We start from the raw sequence: 14,854 nt of genomic DNA on the forward strand, positions 1-14,854 counted from the left end.
GCTCTGTGGCGGTGTTTGGTGCAGTTGCAGCAGTGCTCTGTGGCGGTGTTTGGTGCAGTTGCAGCAGTGCTCTGTGGCGGTGTTTGGTGCAGTTGCAGCAGTGCTCTGTGGCGGTGTTTGGTGCAGTTGCAGCAGTGCTCTGTGGTGGAGTTTGGTGCAGTTGCAGCAGTGCTCTCTGGCGGTGTTTGGTGCAGTTGCAGCAGTGCTCTCTGGCGGTGTTTGGTGCAGTTGCAGCAGTGCTCTCTGGCGGTGTTTGGTGCAGTTGCAGCAGTGCTCTGTGGCGGTGTTTGGTGCAGTTGCAGCAGTGACCTGTGGCGGTGTTTGGTGCAGTTGCAGCAGTGACCTGTGGCGGTGTTTGGTGCAGTTGCAGCAGTGCTCTGTGGCGGTGTTTGGTGCAGTTGCAGCAGTGCTCTGTGGCGGTGTTTGGTGCAGTTGCAGCAGTGCTCTGTGGCGGTGTTTGGTGCAGTTGCAGCAGTGCTCTGTGGCGGTGTTTGGTGCAGTTGCAGCAGTGCTCTGTGGCGGTGTTTGGTGCAGTTGCAGCAGTGCTCTGTGGCGGTGTTTGGTGCAGTTGCAGCAGTGCTCTGTGGTGGTGTTTGGTGCAGTTGCAGCAGTGCTCTGTGGTGGTGTTTGGTGCAGTTGCAGCAGTGCTCTGTGGTGGAGTTTGGTGCAGTTGCAGCAGTGCTCTGTGGCGGTGTTTGGTGCAGTTGCAGCAGTGCTCTGTGGCGGTGTTTGGTGCAGTTGCAGCAGTGCTCTGTGGTGGTGTTTGGTGCAGCTGCAGCAGTGCTCTGTGGCGGAGTTTGGTGCAGCTGCAGCAGTGCTCTGTGGCGGTGTTTGGTGTAGTTGCAGTAGTGCTCTGTGGTGGTGTTTGCTGCAGTTGCAGTAGTGCTCTGTGGTGGTGTTTGGTGTAGTTGCAGTAGTGCTCTCTGGTGGTGTTTGCTGCATTTGGCAGTAGTGCTCTCTGGTGGTGTTTGTTGTAGTTGCAGTAGTCCTCTGCGGTGGCGAGTGGAGGAGAGAGATGACTCCTAACCAGGTCCACTCCCGAGCATTAGAAAAGCTCCCTGTGATCACTGGCTTTGTACCTGCCTTTCCTTTGTTAGGTGTTGTGGTCCATAGGGCTCTCTCAGGGAGGGGCTATACCCTTTACAGCAGGTCCTTTGGAGGGAGGTATGCCTTGCCACTCCACTCACTCTGCAATCCCCGGCACCTAACTCTTCTCAGCGTTGAAAATGACACCTTCCCCACTTCTTGGGCATTGCAGAAGCCAGCAAGTCCCAACAGGCTACCAGCAGTGGGGGTGCGTGGAGTGACCCTATCCAGTGACTGGGCGCTTCCCAAGGGAACTGGAACTTTTCCCACCCACAGAGTTCAGGCAGAGGTGGCTCCACAGTGTTGGAATCCCCAACTGGCATATTCCACCTGGCTGGGAGCAGCATGGGTGAGTGTGGTTGCCTGCACTGTCATCCAGGTGTGTTTCCTGGGGGTACCTGGAGCTGCACCTGCCCCCAGAATTCAGGCGGAAGTGGGTCCACTCTGCTTGAGGCTCTTGCAGGCCTGGCCTGCCCCGCTATGAACAGCAAAGGCAAATGAAGTCACCGCCTCCCACCATCCACGTGCTTCCTGGTGAGAGGTGACAGCGTGCTGGCAGTCCTCACAGCTCTGAGGCGCCTCCTCTGCCTGGGCTCCCACTTTGGGTGCACTTGAGGAGCACTTCAGCCCGCCACTGCACTGTGGGAGCCCCTTTCTGGGCTGGCCAAGGCCGGAGTCGGCTCCCTCAGCTTGCAGGGAGGTGTGGAGGGAGAGGCACGAGCGGGGACCAGGGCTGCGCGCGGCCCTTGCGGGCCAGCTGGAGTTCCGGGTGGGCGTGGGCTTGGCGGGCCCCACACTCGCAGCGGCCGGCAGCCCCTGCCGGCCCTGGCAATGAGGGGCTTAGCACCCGGGCCAGAGGCTGCGGAGGGTGTACTGGGTCCCCAAGCAGTGCCTGCCCATCGGCGCTGCGGTCAATTTCTCGCCAGGCCTTAGCTGCCTTCCCGTGGGGCAGGGCTCGGGACCTGCAGCCCGCCATGCCTGAGCCTCCCCCTCTCCAAGGGCTCCTGTGCAGCCCAAGCCTCTCCGACGAGCACCAACCCCTGCTCCATGGCGCCCAGTCCCATCGACCACCCAAGGGCTGAGGAGTGCGGGTGCATGGCGTGGGACTGGCAGACAGCTCCACCTGCAGCCCTTGTGCAGGATCCACTGGGTGAAGCCAGCTGGGCTCCTGAGTCTGGTGGGGACTTGGAGAACCTTTATGTCTAGCTAAGGGACTGTAAATACACCAATCAGCATTCTGTATCTAGCTCAAGGTTTGTAAACACACCAATCAGAACCCTGTGTCTAGCTCAGGGTTTGTGAATGCACCAATGGACACTCTGTATCTAGCTAATCTAGTGGGGACGTGGAGGACCTTTATGTCTAGCTCAGGGATTGCAAACGCACCAATCAGCACCCTGTCAAAACAGACCACTCTGCTCTCTGTAAAATGGACCAATCAGCAGGATGTGGGTGGGGCCAGATAAGACAATAAAAGCAGGCTGCCCGAACTAGCACTGGCAAGCCGCTGGGGTGCCCTTCCGCAAGTGGAAGACTTGTTCTTTAAGTCTTTGCAATAAATCTTGGTACTGATCACTGTTTGGGTTCACACCACCTTTAAGAGCTGAAACACTCACTGCGAAGGTCGCAGCTTCACTCCTGAAGCCAGCGAGCCCACGAGCCCACGGGAAGGAATGAACAACTCCAGACGCGCCACCTTAAGAGCTGAAACACTCACCGCGAAGGTCTGCAGCTTCACTCCTGAGCCAGCGAGACCACGAACCCACCAGAAAGAAGAAACTCCGAACTCATCCGAACATCAAATGGAAGAAACTCTGGACACACCGTCTTTAAGAACTGTAACACTCCCCGTGAGGGTCCACGGCTTCATTCTTGAAGTCAGGGAGACCAAGAACCCACCAATTCCGGACACACTGGGGGAACCTGGAGCTGTGGCTGCCTACAGAGTTCAAGCAGAAGCAGGGCTGCTGTGCTGGAAGCTGGCTGCTCACGGGGCCCTGTCTGCTGAGGAGCGGTGGAGTAACGTAACTGCTCCCTGGCACTGCGACTGACGGTGGCCTCTGTGGAGCTGTGGCACCGGCACCAGGCTGTGCTGGGGTCCGCGGCCTGCGGGGGGAGTCCCTGTGGACCCGAATGTTGCCTCCGCAAAGACTCCAGGCAGTTATGTGTATCAGCCTAGGTGGATTGTGGGGCAGGGGAAATCTCCCATTCCCAGGCTGGCAGGTCCCTTGCTCAGCTTTGCTCCCCTCTGTTTTCTGTGTCCCCTCGCTGCCTTGGTGGATCCTAACACAGTTTCTTAGAGGATCAGCTTGCAGGGTCAGTGTTTACTCCCCACCCTGTCTCCTTTCCCTGAGAGCAGCGCACGCTGGCGGCTTCTACTCCGCCATCTTGACCCCTCCCCTTGTTTAATTTAATTTAATTTAATATTTAAAACTGTTTACTTTTCAAGTGTTTGGAGACTTTCCTGTTATTTTTCTTTTGATCTCTATTTGTATTCACTTGTGATCAAATAACATACTCTGAATTATTCAATTTTTAAAACATTTATTGGGTTTTTTTATGGCTAAGGTCATAGTCTATTTTGATAACTATTCTGTGCACACTTAGAAGAGGTAGTGTATTATAAATGTTTATTAGATCCTGTAGGTTTTTGAGGTCCTTCTATATCCTCGCTGATTTCCTGTCTAGCTTCTATCAGTTGCGAGGGATTGTTGAACTCTCCAGTTACAATCTCTTTTACAACATGCTCTGACACAGCCATTTTGATTCCTCATCCGTGAGGAGATATGACTTAAAATAACTGTTACTCTTTTAAAAACTTTATTGACTAAACATACCAATACAATAATTTAACCAGTCTAATTTCCTCTCAGTAATTCATTTTTATTCTTTTATGCCTGTTCCCTATAGATAGCACTTATTATTTACCTCCAAAGTGCTGGTTACAACAAAACTATTTTTGCCTTTTTCTTTTTTTCCCAAATACATTTTCAAAACTCATTGTAGAGACATTATGTATGGGAGGCAATATTTTCAAGCCTTTTTGAGAACCAAATACTAGAACCCTGAGGGATTTGAGAAATAAAGTTCACTTATAAATAATAGATTAGGAAGAATATATGACAAAATAAAAGTCAGTTTCCTTGCCGTGAAGGAAATGAAGATCCCTGTACTGCGAATGGAGAAAAAGCCATTTAAGTTCATAGAATTAGCAAAAATTCTCACATCCCTAGTGTGATGTGACCTGCTAGAATATGCCACACTAGGTAATGAGAGAAATCAAGGACCAGACGGGAAAAATGTATGTCTTGTCCTGTGCCAGCATGGAGAGTTGACAGATAAGCCAGCATGCCTTCCTTTCCCTAAACTTGACAATTCTTTTTTCAGCTTTTATTTTAGATTCAGGGGGTACATGTACAGGTTTGTTACGTGGATGTATTGTGTAATACTGAGGTCTGGGGTACGATTGATCCTGTCATCCAGGTATTGAGCATAGTACCCAATAGGTCGTGTTTCAGTCCTTGGCACTGTCTACCCTCCCCACTCTAGTAGTCCCCATTGTCTGTTGCTGCTATCTTTATGTTCACGTGTGCCCAATGTTTAGCTCCCATTTTTAAGTGAGAACACCTTGTATTTGGTTTTCTGTTCCTCTGTTAATTGGCTTCAGATAATGGCCTCCAGCTCCATCCACGTTTCTGCAAAGGACATTATTTCATTATTTTTTATGGCTGTGTAGTAATCTACAGTGTATATGTACTGCGTTTTATTTATCCAATCCACCGTTGATGAGGACCTAGATAGATTCCACGTTTTTGCTATTATGAATAGTGCTGCAATGAACATGCAAGTGCATACATCTTTATGCTAGAATGATTTACTTTCCTTTGGGTATATATCCAGTAATATAATTGCTGGGTTGAATGGTAGTTCAACTCTCAATTCTTTGAGAAATCACCAAACTTCCCTCCACAGTGGCTAAACTAATTTACATTTCCATTAACAGTGTATAAACGTTCCTTTTCTCTGCATTCTCATGAACATCTGTCACTTTTTGGCTTTTTAACAAATGCCATTCTGACTGGTATGAGATGGTAACTCATTGTGGTTTTGATTTGCATTTCTTGGATGATTAGTGATGTTGAAGATTTTTTAATATGTCTGTTGCCCACTCCTATGTCATCTTTTGAAAAGTATCTATCTATGTTCTTTGCCCACTTTTTAATGGCGCTATTTGGTTTTTTGCTTATTGATTTGTTTAAGTTTCTTATAGATTCTGGATGTTAGGTCTTTATCAGATGCATCATTTGTGAATATTCTCTCCCATTCTACAGGGTGTCTGTTTACTCTGGTGATAGTTTCTCTTGCTATGCAGAAGCTCCTGAATTTAATTAGGCTGCACTTGTCATTTTTTAAAATTATAATTGGTTTTTAGGACTTAGCCATAAATTTTTTGTCAAGGCCAATGTTGAGAAGAGTATTTCTTAGGTTTTTTTCTAGAATATTTATAGTTTGATGTCTTTTTTCAATTTATTATACTTTAAGTTCTAGGGTACATGTGCACAACCTGCAGGTTTGTTACATAGGTATACATGTGCCATGTTGGTGGTTGCACCCATTAACTCATCTTTTACATTAGGTATTACTCCTAATGCTATCCCTCCCCTATCCCCCACCCCCAATAGGCCCCAGTGTGTGATGTTTCCCTCCCTGTGGCCATGTGTTCTCATTGTTCAACTCTCACTTATGAGTGAGAACATGAGGTGTTTGGTTTTCTGTCCTTGTGACATTTTGCTGAGAATGATGGTTTCCAGCTTCATGCATGTCCCTGCAAAGGACATGAACTCATCCTTTTTATGGCTGTGTAATATCCCATGGTATATATGTGCCACATTTTCTTTATCCAGTCTATTATTGATGGAAATTTGGTTGGTTCCAAGTCTTTACTATTGTGAATAGTACCGCAATAAACATACATGTGCAGGTGTCTTTATAGTAGCATGATTTATAATCATTTGGGTATACACATAGTAATGGGATTGCTGGGTCAAATGGTATTTCTACTTTTAGATCCTTGAGAAATTTCCACACTGTCTTCCACAATGGTTGAACTAATTTACACTCCCACCAACAGTGTAAAAGCGTTCCTATTTCTCCACATCCTCTCCAGCATCTGTTGTTTCCTGACTTTTTAATGATTGACATTCTAACTGGTGTGAGATGGCATCTCATTGTGGTTTTGATTTGCATTTCTCTGATGACCAGCGATGATGAGCATTTTTTCATATGTCTGTTGGCTGCATAAATATCTTCTTTTCAGAAGTCTCTGTTTGTATACTTTGCCCACTTTTTGATGGGGTTGTTTTTTCTTGTAAATTTGTTTAACTTCCTTGTAGATTCTGGGTGTTAGCCCTTTGTCAGATGGATAGATTGCAAAAATTTTCTCCCATTCTGTAGGTTGCCTGTTCACTCTGGTGATAGTTTTTTTTTTTTTTTTTTTTTTTTTTTTTTTTTTTTTTTTTTTTTTTTTTTTTTTTGCTGTGCAGAAACTCTTTAGTTTAATTAGATCCCATTTGTCAATTTTGGCTTTTGTTGCCATTGCTTTTGGTGTTTCAGTCATGAAGTCTTTGCCCATGCCTATGTCCTGAATGGTACTGCCTAGATTTTCTTCTAGGGTTTTTATGGTTTTAGGTCTCACATTTAAGTCTTTAATCCATCTTGAGCTAATTTTTGTATAAAGTGTAAGGAAGGGATCCAGTTTAAGCCTTCTATATATGGCTAGTCAGTTTTCACAGCACCATTTATTAAACAGGTAACCCTTTCCCCATTGCTTGTTTTTGTCAGGTTTGTCAAAGATCAGATGGCTGTAGATGTGTGGTGTTATTTCTGAGGCCTCTGTTCTTTTCCATTGGTCTATATATCTGTTTTTGTACCAGTACCATGCTGTTTTGGTTACTGTAGCCTTGAAGTATAGTTTGAAGTCAGGTAGCATGATGCCTCCAGCTTTGTTCTTTTTGCTTAGGATTGTCTTGGCAATGCAGTCTCTTTTTGGTTCCATATGAACTTTAAAGTAGTTTTTTTTTTTTTTAATTCTGTGAAGAAAGTCAGTGGTAGCTTGATTGGAACAGCACTGAATCTATAAATTACCTTGGGCAGTATGGCCATTTTCACGTTATTGATTCTTCCTATGCATGAGCATGGAATGTTCTTCCATTTGTTTGTGTCCTCTTTTATTTCATTGAGCAGTGGTTTGTAGTTCTCCTTGAAGATGTCCTTCACATCCCTTGTAAGTTGGGTTCCTACTTTATTTTCTTTGTAGTAATTGTGAATGGGAGTTCACTCATGATTTGGCTCTCTGTCTGCCCTTGGTGTATAGGAATGCTTGTGATTTTTGCATATTGATTTTTTTACGCTGAGACTTTGCTCAAGTTGCTTATTAGCTTCAGGAGATTTTGGGCTGAGATGATGGGGTTTTCTAAATATACATTCATGTCATCTGTAAACAGAGATGATTTGACTTCCTCTTTTCCTAATTTAATACCCTTTATTTCTTTCTCTTGTCTGATTGCCCTGACCAGAACTTCCAATACTATGTTGAGTAGGAGTGGTGAGAGAGGGCATCCTTGTCTTGTGCCAGTTTTCAAAGGAATGCTTCCAGTTTTTGCCTATTTAATATGATATTGGCTGTGGGTCTGTCATAAATAGCTCTTATTATTTTGAGATATGTTCCATCAATACCTAGTTTTTAGCATGAAAAGTTGTTGAATTTTGTCGAAGGACTTTTCTCCATCTATTGAGATAATCATGTGGTTTTTGTCATTGGTTCTGTTTATGTGATGGATTATGTTTATTGATTTGCATATGTTGAACCAGCCTTGCATCCCAGGGATGAAGCCGACTTGATCGTGGTGGATACGTTTTTGATGTGCTGCTGGATTCAGTTTGCCAGTATTTTATTGAGGATTTTCACATAGATGTTCATCAGGGATATTGGGCTAAAATTCTCTTTTTTTGTTGTCTCTGCACCAGGCTTTGGTATCAGGATGATGCTGGCCTCATAAAATGAGTTAGGGAGGATTCCCTCTTTTTTTATTGATTGGAATAGTTTCAGAAGGAATGGTATCAACTCTTTTTACCTCTGGTAGAATTTGGCTGTGAATCCATCTGGTCCTGCACTTTTTTTTTAATCGGTAGGCTATTAATTATTGCCTCAATTTCAGAACCTGTTATTGGTCTATTCAGAGATTCAACTTCTTCTTGGTTTAGACTTGGGAGTTTGTATGTGTCCAGGAATTTATCCATTTCTTCTAGATTGTCTAGTTTATTTGCGAAGAGGTGTTTATAGTATTCTCTGATGGTAGTTTGTATTTCTGTGGGATCAGTGATGACATCCCCTTTATCATTTTTTATTGCATCTAATTGTTTCTACTCTCTTTTATTCTTTACTAATCTTGCTAGCGGTCTATTTTGATTTTTTTCAAAAAACCAGCTCCTGGATTCAGTGATTTTTTGAAGATTTTTTTTTGTGTGTGTGTGTATGTGTCTCTATCTCCTTCAGTTCTGCTCTGATCTTAGTTTTTTCTTGTCTTCTGCTAGCTTTTGAATGTGTTTGCCCTTGCTTCTCTAGTTCTTTTAATTGTGACATTAGTGTGTCCATTTTAGATCTTTCCTGCTTTCTCTTGTGGGCATTTAGTGCTATAAATTTCCCTCTAACCCTACTTTAAATGTGTCCCAGATATTCTGGTACTTTTTGTCTTTGTTCTCATTGGTTTAAAAGAACATCTTTATTTCTGCCTTCATTTCATTATTTACCCAGTAGTCGTTCAGGAGCAGGTTGTTCAGTTTCCATGTAGTTGTGCAGTTTTGAGTGGGTTTCTTAATCCTGAGTTCTAATTTGATTGCACTGTGGTCGGAGAGACAGTTTTTTGTGATTTCTGTTGTTCACATTTGCTGAGGAGTGTTTTCCAATTATGTGGTCAATTTTAGAATATGTGCGATGTAGTGCTGATGAGAATGTAAATTCTGTTGATTTGGGGTGGAGAGTTCTGTAGATGTCTATTAGGTCCACTTGGTGCAGAGCTGAGTTCAAGTCCTGGATATCCTTGTTAACCTTCTGTCTTGTTGATCTGTCTAATATTGACAGTGGGGTGTTAAAGTTTCCCATTTTTATTGTGTGGGAGTCTAAGTCTCTTTGTGTGTCTCTAAGGACTTGCTTTATGAATCTGGGTGCTCCTGCATTGGGCACATATATATTTTGGATAGTTAGCTCTTCTTGTTGAATTGATCCCTTTACCATTATGTAGTGGCCTTCTTTGTCTCTTTTGATCTTTGTTGGTTTAAAGTCTGCTTTATCAGAGACTAGGGTTGCAACCCCTGCTTTTTTTTGCTTTCCATTTGCTTGGTATATCTTCCTCCATCCCTTTATTTTGAGCCTATGTGTGTCTTTGCATGTAAGATGGTTCTCCTGAATGTAGCACACTGATGGATCTTTACTCTTTATCCAATTTGCCAGTCTGTGTCTTTTAATTGGAGCATTTAGCCCATTTACATTTAAGGTTAATATTGTTATGTGTGAATTTGATCCTGTCATTATGATGCTAGCTAGTTATTTCACCCATTAGTTGATGCAGTTTCTTCATAGCATTGATGGTCTTTACACTTTGGCATGTTTTTGCAGTGGCTGGTACCGGTTGTTCCTTTCTATGTTTAGTGCTTCCTTCAGGTGCTCTTATAAGGCAGGCCTGGTGGTGGCAAAATCTCTCAGCATTTGCTTGTCTGGAAATGATTTTATTTCTCTTTCACTTATGAAGTTTAGTTTGGCTGGATTTGAAATTCTGGGTTGAAAATTCTTTTCTTTAAGAATGTTGAATATTGACCCCCCACTCTCTTCTGGCTTGTAGGGTTTCTGCGAAGAGATCTTCTGTTAATCTGATGGGCTTCCCTTTGTGGGTAATTCCACCTTTCTCTCTGGCTGCCCTTAACATTTTTTCCTTCATTTCAACTTTGGTGAATCTGACAATTATGTGTCTTGGGATTGCTCTTCTTGAGGAGTATCTTTGTGGTGTTCTCTGTATTTCCTGAATTTGAATGTTGGCCTGCCTTGCTAGGTTGGGGAAGTTCTCCTGCATGATATCCTGAAGAGTGTTTTCCAACCTGGTTCCATTCTCCCCATCACTTGCAGGTACAGCAATCAAACGTAGATTTCGTCTTTTCACATAGTCCCATATTTCTTGGAGGCTTTGTTCATTTCTTTTCACTCTTTTGTCTAATCTTGTAGCCATGCTTTATTTCATTAATTTGATCTTCAATCACTGATATCATTTCTTCTGCTTGATCGAATTGGCTTTTGAAGCTTGTGTATGCTTCACAAAGTTCTCATACTGTGGTTTTCAGCTCCATTAGGTCACTTGAGCTCTTTTCTACACTGGTTATTCTAGTTAGCCATACATCTAACCTTTTTTCAAGGTTTTTAGCTTCCTTGCAATGGGTTAGAACATGCTCCTTTAGCTCAGAGAAGTTTGTTATTACCAATCTTCTGAAGCCTACTTCCGTCAACTTGTCAAACTCATTCTCCATCCAGTTTTGTTCCCTTGCTGGCAAGGAGTTGTGTTCCTTTGGAGGAGAAGAGGCATTCTGGTTTTTGGAATTTTCAGCCTTTCTTCTCTGGTTCCTCCCCATCTTTGTGATTTTTATCTAACTTTGGTCTTTGAGGTTGGTGACCTATGGATGGTGTTCTGGTGTGGATGTTCTTTTTGTTGATTTTGATGCTATTCCTTTCTGTTTGTTAGTTTTCCTTCTAACAAATGGGCCCCTCAGCTGCAGGTCTGTTGGAGTTTGGTGGAGGACCACTCCAGACCCTGTTTGCCTGCATATCAACAGCTGAGGCTGCAGAAGAGCAAATACTGCTGCCTGATCCTTCCTCTGGAAGCTTCATTCCAGAGGGCCAACCACCTGTGTGAGGTGTCTGTTGGCCCCTACTGGGAGATGTCTCCCAGTCAGGCTACATGGGGGGCAGGGACCCACTTGACGAGGCAGTCTGTCTGTTATCAGAGCTTGAACACCATGCTGGGAGAACCACTGCTCTCTTAAGAGCTGTCAGGCAGGTATGTTTAAGTCTGGAGAAGCTGTCTGCTGCCTTTTGTTCAGATATGCCCTGCCCTCAGAGGTAGAATCTAGAGAGGCAGCAGGCCTTGCTGAGCTGTGGTGGGCTCCACCCAGTTTGAGCTTCCCTGCCGCTTTGTTCACACTGTGAGCCTAGAACTGCCTACTGAAGTCTTGGCAATGGCAGATGCCCCTGCCCATGCCAAGCTCCAGCATCCCAGGTTGATCTCAGACTGCTGCACTAGCAGTAAGCAAGTCTCCATGGGCATGGGACCTGCCGAGCAAGGCACGGGAGGGAATCTCATGGTCTGCCGGTTGCAAAGACTGGGAAAAGTACAGTATTTGTGCAGGAGTGTACCATTCCTTCAGGTACAGTCACTCACAGCTTCCCTTGGCTAGGAAAGGGAAATCCCTCAACCCCTTGCACTTCCCAGGTGAGGTGATGCCCTTCCCTGCTTCAGGCTGCCCTCTGTAAGCTGCACTCAGTGTTCAACCAGTCCCAATGAGATGAACCAGGTACCTCAGTTGGAAATGCAGAAATCACCCGTCTTCTGCATCAATCTCACTGGGAGCTGTAAACTGGAGCTGTTCCTATTCGGCAATCTTGGAAGTAACCAGTTTGAGGTCTGACATTTAAATATTTAATCGATCTTCAGTTAATTTTTGTATATGGCGATAGGTAGGAGTCAGTTTATTTCTTCTCCATATGGACAGCTAATTATCCCAGCACCATTTATTGAATAGAGAGTCCTTTTCGCCATTGACTGTTTTTTGTGGACTTTGTCAAAGATCAGATGGTTGTCAGCATGCAAGCTTATTTCTGGGTTCTCTATTCTCTTCCATCGGTCATTGTGTCTAGTTTGTACTAGTACTATACTGTTTTAGTTATTGTAGCATCTTAGAATAAACTTGACAATTCTAATAAAGCTCTTTAAAATTTAACTAGAATTGTGAGGAAGAAAATGGAATTGACCAGATTAATCCAGAATTGTGTGAGAGTAAACTCCTAGCCACCAGAATGAAATACCTGCTCATATTATAAATTCACTTATAGGAAAACAAAACTGCCTTTACTTCTACACCTAAGTTTGTAAACTATGAAATGTGTAATGGCCACAACTATATACATCACACAGACAGACTTAACCCATCCTGCATTTTGCCAGAGTACTGGTGTCTTTTCCATTCATGACTCCGAAGAATGTGGTAAATGCAGGGGTTGTAATAAAGTCAGTGAGGGGTCAGAATTAGAAATGTGGGGGGTGTCAGGGATCTAAAAATTATTTGGAAATCAAGAATGTTGAAATATTAGTGGCTTGGAATAGGAATATCAAAATTTTCAAAAGGTCATAAAAGGCCCCTTGGCTGGGCATGGTGGCTCACACCTGTAATCCCAGTACTTTGTGAGGCTGAGACGAGCAGATGGCTTGAGGTCAGGAGTTCGAGACCAGCCTGGCCAACATGGTGAAACCCTGTCTCTACTAACAATAAAAAAAATTAGCTGGTCATGGTGGCATATGCCTGTAGTCCCAGCTACTTGGGCAGCTGAGGCAGGAGAATAGCTTGAACCTGAGAGGCAGATGTTGCCATAAGCCAAGATCATGCCACTGTACTCCAGTCCAGATGACAGGCTCCATCTCAAAAAAAAAAGAAAGAAAAGAAAAGCCACCTTCAAATTGTCACTCATATCTTAAACTCTACATTTCCAAGGCATTCTGGACAAACGTTCATATGCCCCAGCCCAATCCCTGCACTTTAAGAACAGCCTAGCCTACAACTTTTCTGCACAGCAAATGTACCCCAAGTTATAACCTAAATTCATACATGAGAACTATAACAGAAATAATCAAAATGTTTTGTACAAAGACAATTAGCAAAAATCAGATAGAAACATCTTTGTTTAAATCATAGTTCTATTTCTTAACCAAGTAATATCTTTAATGGGGATAACCATTTCATCATCAGAGCATCATAGTGAAAGGTAGAGCTCATAGTACATTCTTGAGACACGTGAGATTTTTCTTAATCTGACAAGTGCTACTTCTTCATAATTAGTGCATTGGATAAATTATATAATCTATCTGAATCTTCATTTCTTAAAAGCATGTGAAAATGTTATAGTGCTGAATAAATGAGGTAATATATATGTTGGCCCTTTAGATATTAAAAAAATACAAATCAAACCATCATCATTATTACATCATAATTATGTTATAATCACAATTGATTGAAAACCTAACTTTCTCATTAAATGTGAAGATCTTGATAGGAAGTATTAATTTCAAAATAATGGATTTATGCTAAAATTAATGTGTATTCTATATTTAAATTAATATTAAAATTATAATACAGGCACATCACTTGTAACATTCAGCTAAGCATTCTTTGAAAATGTCAAAGATGAAATCAACTTCCTTTTTTGAATATAATGTCTTTTGGATTGTCTCTCTATTTTTTTTACATTGTTCAGTCAGATTTCCACAAACTTTGCCAAGTCTGAGGTTGGAATGGATCTATAAATATTTACATCATTTAAATTTTCAGTTTTGTGATAAAAACAATCATTATTTGCTTCCACCATTAGGATGGTTGAACAGATTATAAATTAAGCAGGTGCATACTTAAGATGCATCCTGTTTCATTATTCCAGCATTAATTATATCTATGCATTATTTCTCACATTTGGGATCATGAAAGGTAGAAACCTTTTGTCTCCAAGTTTTAGAAATTAAAATTTTACAAAAATAAAAGAAAACAGTTACATTCAAAAGCATCATTTTTTATTATCTGTAGTTTATCAGTGTACTTTTATGTGTGTACACATGAAAGTATTAATTTAAATATTTGATCCACAATAATGCCTTTTATGTTTCTTTAGCTTGACTATATTTTCATCTACCAGAAGCTTCTTACCATTAAAGTTGTGTTTAACTTAATTAGAGATTACTGATACACTTCATGAAAGAGCCACCTTTTACATTTTAATCCTTTGTGCAGACCTTTAAGTTAATGACTTTTATTACTGAAACTCATAACCTCCTAGACACAGGAAGCACACTTCTTTATATTTAAAAGAATAGTGATTCAGGAGATGGCAAAACCCAATCCAAGGAAAGTAAGAATCACAATAAAGTCTTACAGGAGCTGGAGGACAAAATAGCCAGTATAAAAAAGAACCTAATGGGTCTGACACAGCTGAATAAAACAATATAAGAATTTCACAATGCAATCACAAGTATTAACAGGAGAATAAACCAAGATGAGGAAAAAATGTCAGAATTTGAAGACTGGTTCTATAAGACAGACAAAAATAAAGAAAAAAATAAAAAGGGAAGAACAAAACCTCAAAGAGAAGTATGGGATTATGTAAAGAGGCCAAATCTGAATCACTGGCATCCCAGAAAGCAAGAGGGAGAAAGCAAAAACTTGAAAAATATTTCAGGATATCATCCATGAAAATGTCCCTAACCTTGCTACAGAGGCCAACAGTCAAATTCAAAAAAACTCAGAGAACTCCTGCAAGATTCTACACAAGAAGATCATCCCTGAGACACATAATTGTCAGATTTTCCAAAGTCAAAATAAAGGAAAAACTGTTCAATGCAGCTAGAGAGAAAGGTCAGGTCACCTACAAAGGGAACCCCATCAGGCTAACAGCAGACCTCTCCAC

Source organism: Pan troglodytes, chromosome 3 (genome assembly GCF_028858775.2).
Source record: "Pan troglodytes isolate AG18354 chromosome 3, NHGRI_mPanTro3-v2.0_pri, whole genome shotgun sequence".
Classification (NCBI taxonomy): Eukaryota; Metazoa; Chordata; class Mammalia; order Primates; family Hominidae; genus Pan; species Pan troglodytes.